At 55.2% G+C, this 16,941-nt stretch overlaps 3 non-coding genes across 3 annotated transcripts; all 3 read right to left on the minus strand.

The window, feature by feature from the left end:
• Window positions 1-9,735: 9,735 nt before the first annotated feature.
• Window positions 9,736-9,808, minus strand: TRNAK-CUU (transfer RNA lysine (anticodon CUU)). The gene has a single exon. It is a non-coding gene; the product is annotated as a tRNA-Lys (tRNA).
• A 4,416-nt stretch (window positions 9,809-14,224) lies between these two features.
• TRNAP-CGG (transfer RNA proline (anticodon CGG)) lies at window positions 14,225-14,296 on the minus strand. Its single transcript has one exon. It is a non-coding gene; the product is annotated as a tRNA-Pro (tRNA).
• Window positions 14,297-14,838: 542 nt separating this feature from the next.
• On the minus strand, window positions 14,839-14,911 carry TRNAK-CUU (transfer RNA lysine (anticodon CUU)). Its single transcript has one exon. It is a non-coding gene; the product is annotated as a tRNA-Lys (tRNA).
• Window positions 14,912-16,941: the final 2,030 nt, after the last annotated feature.

Consider the following 16,941-nt stretch of genomic DNA (forward strand, 5'->3'; position numbering starts at 1 on the left):
CTGCTCCCACTGCGGGGAGTCGGCGAGCCCCTGGGTCCCTGGGCGTGGGGAGGACGAAGGACGGCCTGGGGAAAGCAGGGGCCACGTCCAGGGGTGGGCGTCCAGTTCGGGGCCCGTGCTGGGCCCTGTCCTTCCAGCTTAACGGTGCCCGGCGGGTCTGGGCTGAGTCCCGCGGGTCTGGGCCTGCGCTCCTCCCCGGATCCGCACGCGGGGCGTAGAGCCCCACACGCGCCCAGACGTGGGAAGAGCAGCGTTACACAACGTTAAAACTAACAAAGGACACTCCAGACAAAATACAGTATCGAGGACTAACCGAGGGTTTACAACTTGGCTGCACTGATTTAAAGTCCTTTAACATATGTGTGAGTGATATGTATATGTGTGTATATATATATAGTCAATGTGTGAGTGATATGTATATGTGTGTATATATATATAGTCAATGTGTGAGTGATATGTATATGTGTGTATATATAGTCAATGTGTGAGTGATATGTATATGTGTATATATATATATAGTCAATGTGTGAGTGATATGTATATGTGTGTATATATATAGTCAATGTCTTTATACATGGCCACTTTTTAAAAAGGTAAGACCCAGGTGGTCATGGTTAAGGTGGCCGCTCCCACGTGAACCAGTCTCCGTGATGCGATCCATGCTGGGAGCTATCCTCGGTATCTGATCCAATAACTGTCCTCGCTGTTTGGCGGGATAGCTCTGGGCCTGGGTGTGGGAGGAGGTTGAGCCTCGAACCTCGAGCCTCGACCCAGCCTGGGTGCCACCAAAGTGCTGCCTGTGGGAACCCGGGCCTCCCTGCTCACTCTTTACCTGGCTGCAGGAGAAGGAGCCCCAAAACAGATGGATTTAGGTATTTTTACAGTGAAAGACGGCCCAGGCATGATAATGATGTGAGATACCACAAAGGAATTGGGCAGATCTTACACAATTTTTAAAAATAGCAAATTAATGACAAACAAAAAATAACTCAGTCTTCAACCTTGCTTGGGAAAATACAAATAAAATTAGAGGGGAAAAGAAAACTGAAAGGAAGGCCCATGCAGGATTTGGGCCCAGGACCTCTCACATCCAAAGTGTGAGAATCTGGATTCAATACTGTTCTCACCTACGATTCTGGATTCTGGCCATTCGGGTCCTCTGGTTCCGCCACTCAGGTTACCAGCGCCAGCATTAGTTGGGCTGGATAAGCCAGCAATATCCGCGAAGGTTATGAGTGGGTGGCAATTTCCTAGTGTCACGCTAATATAGAATATAGATGGGTTATGTATTATTAAGATGACTTTCTAGGCATAATAATGATGTTAGAAGTCACCCAGGGATGGAGGTCGACAGGTGGTGGTGGTTAAGGGCGCTGGACTACGACGTGGCCAACCGCTGCTGGAGTCCCAGGCCTGGTGGCTTGCCCTTTCTCTCCCTCTCATGCTGTCCTCTGGTCAAATTAAAAATAAATAAAAAGGGGGGACCAGCAGATGATGTAATGGCTATGTCGCTGGACTCCCATGTAGTTGATCACGGTTCGAGTCCTGGACCCAGTGGCTTAAACTCACACCAGGTGCATTGTGTGTGTGTCCAAGATCCCGAGAGGAGAATGAAGAAGGGATTGTAGCATGGCCACGCGCCATATAGCAAAAATAAATAAATAAGACAGGGCTGGCAGGTTGTGTAGTGGTTAAAGGTGCTGGACTCACACATGGCTGCCTGCAGTTCAAGTCCTGGACCCAGTAGTTTGCTCATTCTCCCTGTTTTGTCAAGATTGAAAAATAATGATAGTAAATAAAGTTAAATAAAATAACTTAATAAAATACATCCGGGTGTTTTTGGTTGGTTAGTTAGTTTTGCTATAGGGCTCTTGGGCTCCCAGAGAGAGAAATCACTTCCAGGGGATGGCCACACCACAATTCCATCTCTTCTAGTCTCTGGATTTGGGGCATGCACACACACATTCCTGACATTTTTAAGCCACCGAGTCCATGACTCAAAGTGTGTAGTCGGCTACAAGACAGCTGCCTTAATCTCCACGCCGTTTACTGGCCCCACATGTGGGTATACATTTTATTTTATTTATTTTATTTTTTAAGATTTTTGTCATAGTGGGACCAGCAGTTAGCGTAATGGCTATGTCACCGGACTCCCACATAGTCCGCCACGGTTCACGTCCCAGACCTGGTGGCTTAAACTCTTGTCGGGCGGGTGTGTGGGTGCGTGCCCAAGATCCTGAGAGGAGAATGGAGGAGAAGGGATTGCGGCGTGGCCATCCCCCCTGACACGTGGCTGTACAGGTCACAGCTCTGTCATGGTCTCTTGCAGTCAAGCATGGTCCTGACCGGCCCTGAGTGGACACAGGTGGAAAACAGGCCTTGATGCAGAAACCAGGTGAGAGCAGACTGTCCTCGGCTTGCTTGGGAAGTTTCCAGACCCAGAACAAGGAACATCGTCTTATCCAGGTTTGCCCTGAGGAGGCGGGTGTGTCTGGAAGCAGGCAAGGGGTAATGGGCGGTCAGTGTGGTCTCTCCATCCTCTCCAAGCTGGCCCCAAGTCCACCAACCTCAGTGACCTCTGAGAAACAAAGGCAGCAAGGGAGCCCTGTCTGCTCCGCACCCTCCTTCCTACCTACCCGCTGCCTCGAGAGTTAGGTAGCAGTGGCAGATACTAGGAAGAGGGCTTGCTGGCCATGGCCGACATGAACCGAGTCCTATTGCACCCAGCAGATGCACCTGTCTACGGATGACACGACCAAGGCACGGAAAGGTTAGGTCACTGGAGGGTCAGGCTGGAGAGCCCCCGTCAGGGGCCGGCATGGCCGCCTCCACACACACAGCTAACCCAGCAGGAGAGAGAGACAGTGGCCAGCACTGTGGCCAGCTGCTCGCTCACTAGTAAAGGGTCTCCCGCGGTTGTCACTGTCCCAGGTCTGACTCGTCTCCTCGTCTCACAGCAGAAGTTAGTGGGGTGGGACTACATATGAATCCTCACATTTTGCCAAATACTTTCACTCAGCTTTCTTTAAATTTGTTATAGGGCACATGTACTCACCAGAGAGCGAGAGAAACCATCCCCTTTCCTTCTCGTTCACTCTCCACTCGGGATTTGGGGCACACATGTACACAGGCCCAGTGTGGTTTTCATGCTGCGATCTGGGACTAACACCATGCAGTGCGCCACGTGAGATTCACGTCCTAGCCACCCACTGACTGGCCCTTGACTCAGGACTTTTTCTAAAAGATTTTTTCCATGGAGTGTGTGCACTCACCAGAGAGATATGGTGAAAGGGAAAGTGAGAAATCACCCCCAGGAGGAACCAGCAGTTAGCGTAATGTCTATGTTGCTGCACTCCCATGCAGTCAACTGTGGTTCAAGTCCCAGACCCAGTGGCTTAAACTCACACTGAGTGCGTATGCATGCGTGCCCAAGATCCCGAGAGGAGAATGGAGGAGAAGGCATTGAGGCATGGCCATCCACCCCGGGGGGTGATTTCTCGCTTTCTGTCTCTCTGTCTCTCTCTGTCTTTCTGGGAAGCACACGTGCCCTATAGCAAAAACAGAAAAAAAAAAAAAAAGAAAAGAAATCACCCCCCAGGGAGGATGGCCACGCTGCATGCATGCACAGTGCCACCAGGTCCACGGCTCGAACCGTGGTCAACTCCATGGGAGTCCAGCAACGTAGCCATTACAGCATCTGCTGGTCCTGCAGCCACTGTGATTTTCAAGCTGCCAGATCTGGCACTCAAACTGTGGTCGGCCATGTGAGAGTTCAGCACCTCAACTACTACACCACCTGCTGGCCCCTTGATGCAGAATGTTAGAAATTGAGATCTAACACACATGCTATAAATTTCACCATTTTAAATTGTACAATCAAGTAGCTTTTGGTATTTTCGTAAGGCTATGCAACAACCACTCCTGCTAATTCCAGCACATTTCCTCATCCCCAGAAGAAATCCATGCCTGTTATTGGTGGGTCCCTCCCCTCTCTCCCGCCCCCAGGTCCTGGCAACCATGAACATACTTTCCATTCCCATGGATTTCCACAGTCTACACGTTTCGTGTGAACAGATCTTGCATCGCGCTCTCCTGTGTGCTCGGCCTCTCCCTCCCACCATGCCGTTTCCCAGCGTCATCCGGCTGGTCAGCACGGCAAGTCTTTGCAGAGCTGAGGATGGGTCAGCCACTGCGTGTTCGTCTTCACCAAGGCTACCAGAGCTCGGCTGCAGACCCAGCAGCTCAGAGCGGAAATGGGCGCTCCTGTCCTGGCGGCTGGGCGCCTGGGACCGAGTGTCTGTGGGCCACCTTTGTTCCCGGCTGTCTCCTCGGCCTGTCAAGGGCCATCTTCCTGCACCCTCATGTGGTCTTTCCTCTGCCACTGCCGGGTCCAGACTTCTTAAAGAGCACCAGCCAGTTATTGGGGTACACCCAAATGACCAGGTTTTACCTCTTAACTACTTACAGACCTTGTCTCCAAATACAGCCACATTTAGAGGTTAGGATGTCAGCTAACCAGTTTAGGGAGGGGGCAACTCAGCCCCTACAGCCGTTCCAGGACTGTCTCTGTGCAGTTTTGTATGAACGTGGGTTTCAATAATCTCGGGCTTGGGAGTAGAAGTCCAGCCAGGAATGGAGTTGCGGGTGCTTGGTCACTCCATGTGGAACTTTTAAAAATATATATAATTATTTTATTTAACTTTATTTATTTATACTTTAATTTGACCGCAGAGAGACAGAAAGAGAGAAAGTGAGAGGGCAAGCTGCCAGGTCCAGGATCAAACCATAGTCAGCCATGAGAGTCCAGCACCCTTAACCGCCACAGCACCTGCCGGCCCCCCCATGCTGAACGTTTTGAGGAGCTGCCAGGCTGTGTTCCAAACAGACTGCAGTCCCACCAGCCCGATCCAAAGTCTCCATCTCAGGAGAGCAGTAGTGGATTTTTGTAGATACTTATCCACCAAAATGTTTATTCTGGGAAAATATTTAAGAAATAAAACCCTAACCTATTTGCCCAAAAGTAGGGGATTAACTGAAAATTTAATAAAATTATCATATATCCATAAAATACACAATTATGGGGACCAGCAGTTAGCGTAATGGCTATGTCACTGGACTCCCATGTAGTTGACTGCAATTTGAGTCCCAGACCCGGTGGCTTAAACTAACGCTGGGCACATGTGCCCAAGATCCCGAGAGGAGAATGGAGGAGAAGGGATTGCGGCGTGACCATACCCCCTGGGGGTGATTTCTCGCTTTCTGTCTCTCTGTCTCTCTCTGTCTTTCTGGTGAGCACATGTGCCCCATAGCCAAAACCTCTCCAAAAAAAAAAAAAGAAAAACCACAATTATGCAGTCATAAAAATTGGTGTTGGGGGAACCAGCAGTTAGCGTAATGGCTATGTCGCTGGACTCCCACATAGTCGACCGCGGTTCGTGTCTCGGACCCGGTGGCTTAAAACTCACGCCAGGCGCGTGTGCGTGCATGCCCAAGAACCCAAGAGGAGAATGGAGGAGGAGGGATTGCGGCGTGACCATCCCCTCTGGGGGGTGATTTCTCGCTTTCTGTCTCTCTGTCTCTCTCTGACTTTCTGGTGAGCACATGTGCCCCATAGCCAAAACCTCTCCAAAAAAAAAAAAAAAAATTGGTGTTGGGTCTGCAGGTGACATGGTGGTTAGGCACTGGATTCTCACAGGGTCAGCAAAGGTTCGAGTCCTGGACACGGTGGCTTGAGAGTCACACCAAGTGTGTGTGCATGTGTGCTGGGGTCCCGTGGAGAAGAGATTGTGGCGTGGCCATCCACCCCGGGGAGTGACTTCTCACCGTCCCTCTCACTATCTCCCTGTCTTCCCAGCAAATACACATGCACCCTACGGTCTGGCAAACATCTCCCTCCCTCTCTTTTTTTAAAGAATTATTTATTTAACTTTAAGCATATTTTTAAGAAATTGGACTTATGTCTTGTGTAACCCCATTTATATACAGTGCTAGAAAGTGCAGGGCCAGCAGGTGGCATGGTGGTTAAGTGCTGGACTCTCACATGGTCAACCATAGTTTGAGTTCCAGACCTGGTAGCTTGCTTTCTCACTTTCTCTTTCTCTGATCAAATTGAAAATAATAATGATAATAATTAATAAATAAAAAGTAACCACATAGTTATTTTTTAAAGTTTTATGTATTTATTTAAATTTGACCAGAAAGGGACAGAATGAGAGGGAGAGAGAGGAAAAGTGAGAAGTCAAGCCACTCAGTTTGCCATGTGTGAGTCCAGCACCCTTAACCACTATGCCACCTGCTACCCCAAAATAGGTAATCCTTAAAAAGAGAGAGAGAAAGGGAGGGAGGGAAGGAGGGAGGGAGGGAGGGAGCGCAAGTGTGCACAGACAGCAGAGTGAGGAAGCTGAGGTGGTTGGGCATATTCACTGTCTCTACAGTGCTAACTCACGGGTGTAGACATATATCCAAACTTATCAAATCACACACTTGAAACATGCTATTGAGCATCAATTTGGCCTCGATAAGAAACAAAGGAGTGCGCTAACGTAAGAGTGGTGTGCAAGATGCTCATCGTGTTGGAAGGCAGAAGAAGCCCTCAGAGCGCTAGGCCCGGCGTGGTCGAGGTCGTTCAGATGGTATGCTGATGCGCCCTCAGCCACTCCTTGCGGGTGGTAAGCTCGCCATCCAGGTGGGTCAGAGACATTCACAGAAGTGAACAGGTTCCTTGCCCAGCAGCCCTGGCCAAATGAAAGGGGGGCAGTGGAGACACTCTCCTACAGGTTAGACTTTCAAGCACCCCCAGGCCGAGAAGTGGGTGGCACCGTGGGAGGAGCCGATGGGGCCAGGTCAGAATAGCTGCTCCTGGCCACCGACCATGCTGGCCACCGACCAACCGTGTGGCTCCTGAGAGGCCAGGCCTCCTTACAGTCTATCCATTGGTGTTTCCAAGGTCACGGGCCCAAGTGTAGGTCTTGGAAGGCCAGGAAACCTGACCAGGGCCCCAGGGCCACCCGCAGTGCTCAGTGCTCAAGGCTTCATGCTCTTCCTGTCCCCTCATCCCTAACTTGGGGCTCATGCACCTCCTGTGCAGTCCTCACTCCCCATGCTACAGGGAAGCTGGGGGGCCCTGGCCACTGGGGGCTGCACCTCTAAGCCGGGGTGTTGGGCACGTGGGAAGGAAGAGCCCTTGCGCTCATTTGAGACCTCGGCCCGCGATGTGATGCGAGGCGAGGCGCAGGCCCTCACCGTCACATCGCCTTGTCCAGTTGGCTCTGAGCGCGACATGTCTCAGGAGGCCAGGTCTGGAATCAGACAGGGTTCCCTGCATGCTAAACAAGGAGCTTCCCAAGGGTGTTCAGTGTCACTTTGCAGGCCAGCCGGTGGTGGGGTGGTTCAGTTGGGTCCCACATGTCTGACTGCGTGGTTCCAGTCCTGGACTCAGCAGCTTGGAAAACATGCGGTGCCTGCCCAGCACCCTGGGAGGAGGGACTTGCAAACCGGGTCACAGTGCCACCACCCCAGAGGGAGCGTTTCTCACCTTCCCTGTCTCTCCCCTGTCTCTTGTCCAGTAAGCAAATGTGTACCCGCTGACTAAATCGAGGCATGTCCCTTTTTGTATTATAAACTATCCTAAGGGCCTTCTGCACCCAGGACGGTGAAGCGACACCGAGAGCAGCCCTGCCCTGCCCCTGGCCCCCTGACCTCCCGGGCTGGGAGCACACCTCTGCAGTTTGACTGTGTTTCCACCCCAGCACCTCAGTTCTGTCTGAAAATGCAACAGTAGGAGGAAGGCCGCTGCGAAGGTTACGGAGTCCATTCGAGGAAAGCGCGTGGAAGACATGGAAAGCGGGTGGAAAAGCGTCTCGCCTGTGGCACTTCATTGGCCCCAGCTGCGCCTGCGGACCCACGGCTGGGACGCACCTCAGAGCTCCGCACGTGAGGAGGGGTGAGGAGAGGAGGCGGAGGGTTCCGGGAGCTGGAGGCGTCTGGGACCGGCTGGGATGCCCGGAGCCGGCAGAGGGTGGGTAGGAGGTGCAGCGCGAGCTGCAGCGAGCACAGGAGAGGAAGCCCGCCGGCCACCTAAGGGAGCGCGGGGCCTCCTGCCCAGGCTGGGCTCCCTCGCGTCCCACCCCCGGGCAGGTGGGCGGGTGTCTGTTCCCGTCGAGGACCTCCTCGCTCCTGCTCCTGCAGCTGCCCTGGCTGGAGAAGAAGCACCTAGACAGCAGCGGGCGCCCTTGCGCGGCCACGGGTCAGAGACTCTGGCTTTGTGGTCTCTTGTTCCCACCCTTCCCTCTGAGGTTTGTACTCTCCCGGTCCCCCCAGAACCCGTACTGAGCCAGGAGGGGCACTCATTAAACACTAGTTCCTCAGCCGCAAGAGCAGTGCCTAACCGAGGCTCCGGCCTGCAAATCTGAGACTGGGGCAGGGTCTCCTGACCACCTCCTGGGCACAGACGACCCACACAGGAAACCAGCCGGCAAGAGAAGCGGAAGGGCTCCGGGCAGCTCTGACTTCAGCGGTTTCCTCCAGTGACAGAGAGGTCACCGGCTGTCGCCTGCAGGCAGGGCTGGCAGCCTGCATGGGGACAGGTCCGCTTGCTCATCCCGGCACTGGGCGCCTGCCGACTCTCCACCACTCACCCCTCCTGGGTCAGTGACCCTTACAGCTCACACTGCTCTGGAGTACTCACTGCCTGCAGGCTTCTCCAGAGAGTCGGGGGAGGGGAAGGAATGGGGGTTGGGGGGGGTCTGCCCCGGACGTGTGCACGCAGGCTTGCATATATCATTGTTCCAAGCAGCTTTATTTGAAGGAAGTGGTTTGCCGACTGGGACTGGCAACCCGAGTTTAGAGGGCAAGCAGGCAGGCTGGGAGCCCAGCAGAGCTGAATGCAGAAGCGCAATTCTTTTTTGGAGAGGTTTTTTCACTATAGGGCGCATGCGCTCACCAGACAGACAGAGAGAGACAGAGACAGAAAGCGAGAAATCACCCCCCAGGGGGGATGGCCACGCTGCGATCCCTTCTCCTCCATTCTCCTCTAGGGATCCTGGGCACGCACGCACACGCGCCTGGTGTGAGTTTCAAGCCACGGGGTCCAGGACGGGAACCGCGGACCGGACGACTACGTGGGAGTCCAGCGACATAGCCATTATGCTAACTGCCGGTTCCCAATTCTTTTTATTTTTGAAATTATTTTTAATTTTATTTATTAATTTACTTATTTTATTTTGACCAGAGACACAGAGAGAAAGTGAGAAAGCAAGCCACCAGGTCCAGGACTTGAACCATGGTTGGCCATGTGGGAATGTCCAGCGCCTTAACCACCGCACTGCCTGCTGGTTCCCGGAAGCGCAATTCTAAATGCTTCACCAAAAAACAGTAATTTAACACCTCGGCAAACCTCGGAGACAGGGGCTGATTTTATTTCCATGTTACAAGTGGGTAAACCCAGGCCCTGTACTTTGTGGGTCCAGATAGGGGTGAGGGCTGGGGCAGGGCCACTCAGGTGTAGTCACCGCCTACAATCCCGAGCGGAGGAAACCCTGAGGGGTTGGGGATACAGTTTTACTTGAACCTGTTCATTCCTCTCTAGTCACTGGGCTCCTGACCAGGGATGCGGTCACCCCTCAGGGCCAGGTGTTAAGGGCTGAGAATGTCTGCTTACTCCAACGAAAATCCCAGCCCGAGAACAGCTCTCTCCTCATAGGATTAGAATGCAGATCAGCTCAAAAACATCAGCCTCGCCCAACGTGGGGCTCGAACCCACGACCCTGAGATTAAGAGTCTCATGCTCTACCGACTGAGCTAGCCGGGCGCCGTGGGGACACGGGGGCACTTTGGCCTTTGATCTGAGTCCTCAGGCGACTAGGCTGTGCCTCCAGGCGCGCTCCTCGGGTCCTCAGAGCCCCCCCGCCTGCAGAGCCGGAGTATTATGGGACTGAGCCTACCGAGGCCCGACCGAAAGCAGACGGCGAGACTGCAGCGGGCTCCCCGGGCCGCCGGAGCCGAGGAACAGGGCCCCCTTCTCCGATCTCAGAGCTGCGTCGGTGCTGCGAGCTCCAGGGGCGACTCGGGGTCTGGGGTCGCTGAGTCCGCACCTGGCGCCCGGAGTCGGCGTTGCTGCGGCCTCCCCTCTGCTTTAGCGTGGCCCAGCGTCCCCGGGGACCAGGTGCCACGGTGGCGGCGGCGTCCTGGATTCTCGGGGGAGGGCGCTGCGGAGGCAGGAACAGCTCCTGCCAGGTCTCCGCCCCGTCCAGCCTAGGGGACAGGAGACGCGAGCACATGTCCCGCCTCTGAGCCTTGGGGTCCGGGAAGACGAGCCCGAGAGTTGAATCCGAGACTCCCTTCCGGAAAAGGCCCCTCGCAGGGGCGGCCCCCCGGCCCGGGACGTCTTCCCGCGCCGCGCCCGCTTGACCCCGCGCCGGCCTCGGGTCTCCCCGACTGGGCTGAGTCCGAGGAGCCAGCGCAGGGGGTGCAGGCACCCCGAAGACGCAGGCGTGGACCTCAGTGCTGGACCTGCGCGGGAAAACGTTCTCGGGGGCAGTCCCCGGGAGAGCCGAGCCTTGGACTTCGCAGTTTTCTTCTGATTCACACGAGCTGCTTGAATCAAGTTGGGAGGCTTGTCTTTTCCCTCCTGGCCCCGGGGCCAGGTCTCCCCAGGCCGCCCGGAAGCCCCCCTGCGCGGAGCCGGCCGTGTGCGCCGCGAGCGTCAGTGCTCCGGGGCTGCTCTTCCCCCAGCTCCCCGGAAGCCCCGGCGGGGCCCACGCATCTCTGCTGCACCCCGCCTCCCGCCGCGGTTTCTTCACCCCTGGGCGGGGAAGGGAGCAGGCTCCCGGGTCGGAGGTCACGGGTCACCTGTCCAGAGCGCTTGTCCACTCCTGGGCGCCAGGAAGGGTAGACCCTAGCAGCCCAAGCCTGCCGCCAGCCTCCCTCAAGGCACCTCTCCCTCTGGCGTTTTTGGCACCTCCAGAAGCCCACTGGCCAGCTCAGCCAGTGACCTGCACGGCTCTGAGGGTCAGGGCAGCAGACGGAGCCCACCTTGGGCAGGAGCTTTCCAGGGATCCATGCCATCAGCAGACTTGCAGGCCGCCAACGCTCCCGCCTCTCACAGGGACTCTGCAAGCTTGGTGCTTCTGTGCACGACTGGATAGAGTCCCACGTACTTAGGTGAGGTGGGGTCTCTGTCACCCTCCCACTCAGAGGTGGTCACAGCCCGCCCAGGAAAGGCGAGAGAGCCAGGATCTGGGCCTGGGCCCCGCGGTTGATTTTACCCTGGGCAGAGTGAAGTCTACACTTTGAAAGAATCTGCCCCATGACAGTACGGTCCCCAAGCAGTGTGCCAGCTCCAGTGAGCCCAGGAACCGAGGTCTGTGTCCTCCCTGAAGGTCGATGACTCCCTCCTGAGGACCCTCAATAATGGCCTCCCCCTTGTCAGGGCCCACAGTGCAGTGGAAGTGGGGTTAGACAGTGTCCCTCCTCCCACTGGCTGAGTTTTGAATTACTTCAAACTAAATGAAATTAAGAATAACTTAATGATGGGGCCAGCATGTGGCATGGTGGTTAAGGTGCTGGAATTCCCACAGGGCCAACTGTGGTTCAAGTCCTGGACCTGGTGGCTTGCTTTCTCTCTTTCTCTGGCCAAACTCATGTGAAATAATAATAAATAAATAAATAAATAAATAATGCTTTAAAAAAAAGAATAAATTGGGGGCCAGCAGGCAGTGTGGTGGTTAAGGTGCTGGACACTCCCACATGGCTGACCACAGTTCAAGTCCTGGACCTGGCAGCTACCTTCCTCTCTCTCTGGTCAAATTAAAAAATAAATGAATGAATAAGTAAAATAAAATAAATAATTAAAAAAGAATAAATTATAATGATTAAATAAAATAATTCTTTAAAAAAAAATAAACAAATACGGACCAGCAGGTTGCATAGTGGTTACAGCACTGGACTTCCACATAGTCAGTGGGAGCCCCAGGTCTGGCAGCTTGAAACTCAAGCCAGGTGCGTGTGCGTGTGTGCCCAGAATCCCGAGAAGAGAATGGAGAAGGGATTTCGGCATGGCCATGCCCCTGGGAGGTAATTTCTCGCTTTCTCTTAGTCTCTCCAATGAGCGCATGCGCCCTATAGTAAAACAACAACAACAAAAAACCACCACCACCACCCGCAAAAAAAAAGAAGAAATAAAGCCAGCAGGGCCCAGGCAGTGGCACAGCAGTAGGTCACTGTGTCCTGCCGCGACCCGTATGGGAAAGCCCGAACACCCTCCTGGCTGCAGCAGGTAGGAGCCGGGCGTGGACCGTTGTATGGACAGCGTGTTCAGGCTAAGGGTGCGGCCCCTTCTGTTCATGGAAAAAATACATTAATAAACTGAGAAAGAAAAAACGGATAGGCCAGCAAGTGCCATGGTGGTGAAGGCGCTGGGTCCCATATGTCTGACTTGGGGTTTTAGTATTTTTATTTAATTTTATTTTAATTTTATTCATTATTTTAAGTTTTATTTATTTATATTTTTTATTTGACCAGAGAAAGAGAGAAGGAAAGTGAGAAAGCAGGCCACTGGGTCCAGGACTTGAACCACACTGGGCCATGTAGGAGTCCAAGCACTTTAACCACCACGCCACCTGCTGGCCCCATTACTTTTTTTTTTTTTTTTGGAGAGATTTTCACTATAGGGCAAGTGCGCTCGCCAGACAGACAGAGAGAGCCAGAAAGCGAGAAATCACCCCCCAGGGGGGAATAGTCACGCCGAAATCCCTTCTCCTCCATTCTCCTCCATTCTCCTCTCAGGATCTTGGGCACGCACCCACACGCGCCCGGCGTGAGTTTTAAGCCACGGGTCCGGGACACGAACCGCGGTCGACTACGTGGGAGTCCAGCGACATAGCCATTACGCCGCTCGCCAGACAGACAGAGAGAGACATAGAGACAGAAAGCGAGAAATCACCCCCCAGGGGGGATGGTCACGCCGCAATCCCTTCTCCTCCATTCTCCTCTCGGGATCTTGGGCACGCACGCACACGCGCCCGGCGTGAGTTTTAAGCCACCGGGTCCGGGACACGAACCGCGGTCGACTACGTGGGAGTCCAGCAACATAGCCATTACGCTAACTGCTGGTTCCCTTATTATTTTTTAAAATTTGACTGGAGAGAGATGCTCAGAGAGAAGGAAAGTGAGAAAGCCAGCCTCCGCCGGCGGCCGTGCGGGAGTCAGAGCCCCAACCCTTGGCTGGCAGTGACTAGGAGTTTTGAGTCTCCCACCAGCAACTTGAAAAATACGCTGGGGAGAGGGGGGACAGCAGGTGGGTGGTGGTTAAGTCGCCCCATTCCCACATGGCTGATCTCATTTCAAGTTCCGGACCTGGCAGCTTGAAAACCACAACAAATAAATACATAATCGTTTAAAAAAGAAAAAAAGCGAAAAACACTGATGCGTGTCCAAGAGCTCTAGAGAGAACAGGGGAGAAGGGATTGCGCAGTGGCCATCTCCCTGGGGGGCGATTTCTCATTTTCTCTCTGTCTCTCTCTCTCTCTCCCAGGAGCACACACACTAGATGGCTACAAAATGTTAAAAATGAAAAGAAAAATATCATGTAGGTGTGTGTGTGTTTAAACTTAAGCCAATATACCCACAATAGCTCAACACGTAAGAGGACGTCTTGCCCTGGTACCAGGTCCTGGGAGCCGACGTGCGCTTCGCACTTAGGCGGGCACCTTTCGGTCGGACCAGCTCTGCTGCCTGCGCTCCAGACCGTCTGTCGCTGCTCCCACTCCCAGCCCCGACAGCGCAGCCGCGGCCACGGAGTCACACGGAGCTTTGCCCGGTGTAAAAGTCCCAGACCCTTAGCTGGGACTCCGCCTGGGCCGGCAGGGATGGAGGCTAACGAGAGGGCGTCGAGGGCCAGGAGGTGTGCGGCCCCCTCGAGCCAGAGGGCCCAGCGCAGGGGCAGCCCCAGCGGAGCTTTCAAGGGCCCGCCCAGACCCGCGCTCTCCGCCGCCTCCCCGGGCCAGGGCTGGCCCCTGCGGCGGAGCTGGGACCGGCATTGGTCCAGACTAGTGAGGTCGGGTCTGGGCTCGGGAGGGGCAACGGCGGGCGGGCTGCTGGAGGGCAGCGTAGCGAGCAGCGGGCGTCAGCGCCACCTTGGATGTGTGTGGAGCGGGCGAGCTCAGAGCGGGTGGTTCCCCGCTCCCGGGCTCTATATCCCAAAATGTTAGAAAATAGAATCCGTGTAGGGCTCGTCCGGGATTTGAACCCGGGACCTCTCGCACCCGAAGCGAGAATCATACCCCTAGACCAACGAGCCCCCACCCCAGGAGCTTTATGAATACTCCCTCCAAGGCCCGGCGCCAGCTCCTCGGCCTGGGTGTTCTGGAAGCCCGGCCCTGGGGCGGGGTTTGCAGTCCCAGGAACAGGCCTCGGCTGACCTGGAGGGCGGTGGAGGTGTCTTTCCTACCTGATGGGCCTTCCTGGGGCCTCCAGAAGCCTTTGGCCGCCTCCACACTTCCAGTCTGGCCACTCCTGGAGACAAGCCTGCAGCCACTCCAAAGACACACCAGGCTGGTTCCTGCTCAGGACACTGCTGGGGGCGCAGGGTGCACCCCTGTACAGCAGGGAGGGCTCTCCTCCCAGCCTGTTTGCTAAGGCTAGGATGAGGGCAGACTTCAGTCCCCGCAGGTCTGTGGTAGGCCCTTGGCCCAGCGGGAGAACTGAGGGTGGGTCCCACCTGGCTAGAGGGTCCTCTCTCTCTTCCAAAACAGGAGTCACCGCCTGAGTGCTGGGCTCCCTGGTCCATGGGTCTCAGTCATCTATGATACACTGATCCCCAGGATGCTACTGCAAAAGCCTCGCCCAACGTGGGGCTCGAACCCACGACCCTGAGATTAAGAGTCTCATGCTCTACCGACTGAGCTAGCCGGGCAAGTTGTCAGTCCAGCAGGAGATCTTGCAACCTCCACTGCCTACAAAGTCCCCTTCCCTCTCGCAGAGTGCTCTAGAGCCAGCTTCTGGAACCTTCCTCTGTCCAGAGGAAGGACGAGTGCTGCCAGGCCGAGTTTGTCCAGCCCCGGGCGCCTCCGAACTGGAAGGGCTGCCAGTGTCGGGGGGTCAGGGACAAGTGCCCCTGAGTCTGTCCCCAGCCCTTATCCTTCTTCCTGGGAAGGGCAAGTCTCCCCCCCCCCCAAGGCCCCAGGAGCAAGGTCAACCAGTTGGCTGAGAGGGCGGAAAGTCTGGGTGTGGGTTCCAGGCTGCTGAAGCTGCTGGCCCCGGCCAGGCCACAGGGAGGTTCTGAGTGCCAGACCGGACGCCTCAGGACACCTATAGGCCGGACATCACCCTCTCCCCTTCCCCTTCCTGGAACCTCAGCCCTCCAGGTGGGCAAGGGCTAAGCACCAGCAGACAGAACTCAGGGCAGGGAGGAGCAGTAGGCTGGCCCCGCTTTAGGTAAGCCGTCCAAGCTCAAGCCTCCATGGTCCCGTGTCCTGTGGGTTCAGGCTGACACAGACCAGGTGGGAGGGAGGCCCTTGTCGATGTCAGAGGAGGAGCCTCTGGCCTGAGGCTGTCCTGATGAGCCCAAACTCACTATATTACTACTTTTATTTTATTTTATTTTGAGGAGACAGTCTAGAGACCAGTAGATGGCGTAATGGTTATGTCACTGGATTCCCACACAGTCAACTGTGGTTCGAGTCCTGGACCCAGTGGCTTAAAACACACCAGGCGCCTGTGCATGTGTATCCCAAATCCTGAGAGGAGAATGGAGGAGAAGGGGTTGCGGGTGTGGCCATCTCCCCTGGGGGGGATTTCTCACTTTCTGTCTCTCTGTCTCTGTCTCTCTCTGTGTCTCCAGAGAGTACATATACCCCATGGCAAAAATGTCTCTCAACAAAACAAAACTGGCTTTTCGGCATTGCCTGTGAGAAAGCGAGCACTGGTGGAAAATCTCTGTGGAACCGCAGGGTGACAGGGTGGCAGTGGCATGAGGCCAAGGTTGGAGGTGCTGTTCAGGGCCCCACATGGCCCCACATGCACATGCAGCCCAGGAACCTCAACCTAAAACAAAAATACATTTTCATAAAGTTGTGCTGGGTTAAATAGAATCCCCCATTACCACCCACCCAGAACCTCCGCCCCCCCATTCAAGCCCCTACAGAGCCTCCATCCCCCATTCCTGCCTCCATGGACCCTCTGGCCCCCCACTGACACTCACCCAGAACCCCTACCCCCATTCACAGCCCACCCAGAGCCTGTCCCCCCATTCACGCCCACCCAGAACCTCCGCGCCACCCCACCCCCATTTCCACCCACTAGAACCTCCGCCCTGAGGAGCTTTGCAGACGCGGTGAGTCAGGCTGGGCGCAGGTCCTATGGAGCAGCGCAATCCGATGACAATGTCTCAGGGCCGAGGTGGCGCGGTGGTTAAGGGTGCCGGACTCCCACATGGCCATTTGAGTCCCGGACATGGCGGCTTGCTTTCTCACCTTCCCTCTCTCTCTCTCTTGCTCCTTTGCTCACTCTGTCCCTCTCTGGTCAAATTAAAATAAATAGAGTTAAATAAAATAATTCTAAAAAAAAGAAGAAGAAGACTAAAGGCGCCGAGACACCCACAGGGAAGACGGTGGCGTGACCCGGAGGCAGAGACTGCAGCATGCCTCTGCCAGCCAAGGACCACCAGATCCCCACCCCGACAGCCCCCAGAAGCCGGCAGATGCAAAGAAGCACGCGCCAGGGCCTTTCAAGGGAGCAGCCCTGTGCCTTTGTTTCAGCTGCCTCCAGAGGGCCTCCGGAGCTGCCTCCTAACGCTGGCCTCCAGAGCTGGCCTCCAAACAGCTGAGAGGGGACATTTTCTGCGGTCTGTCCCACAGGTGCAGGTGCAGATGCCGATGCCCACATCTGGAGCCAGGGTCCTGGGCTCTTCTGGGGGCCGGCGTCCGGGGGCCAGCTCTAGAGGCT

The sequence above is a fragment of the Tupaia chinensis genome, unplaced genomic scaffold, assembly GCF_000334495.1.
Source record: "Tupaia chinensis unplaced genomic scaffold, TupChi_1.0 Scaffold141247_1, whole genome shotgun sequence".
Lineage (NCBI taxonomy): Eukaryota > Metazoa > Chordata > Mammalia > Scandentia > Tupaiidae > Tupaia > Tupaia belangeri.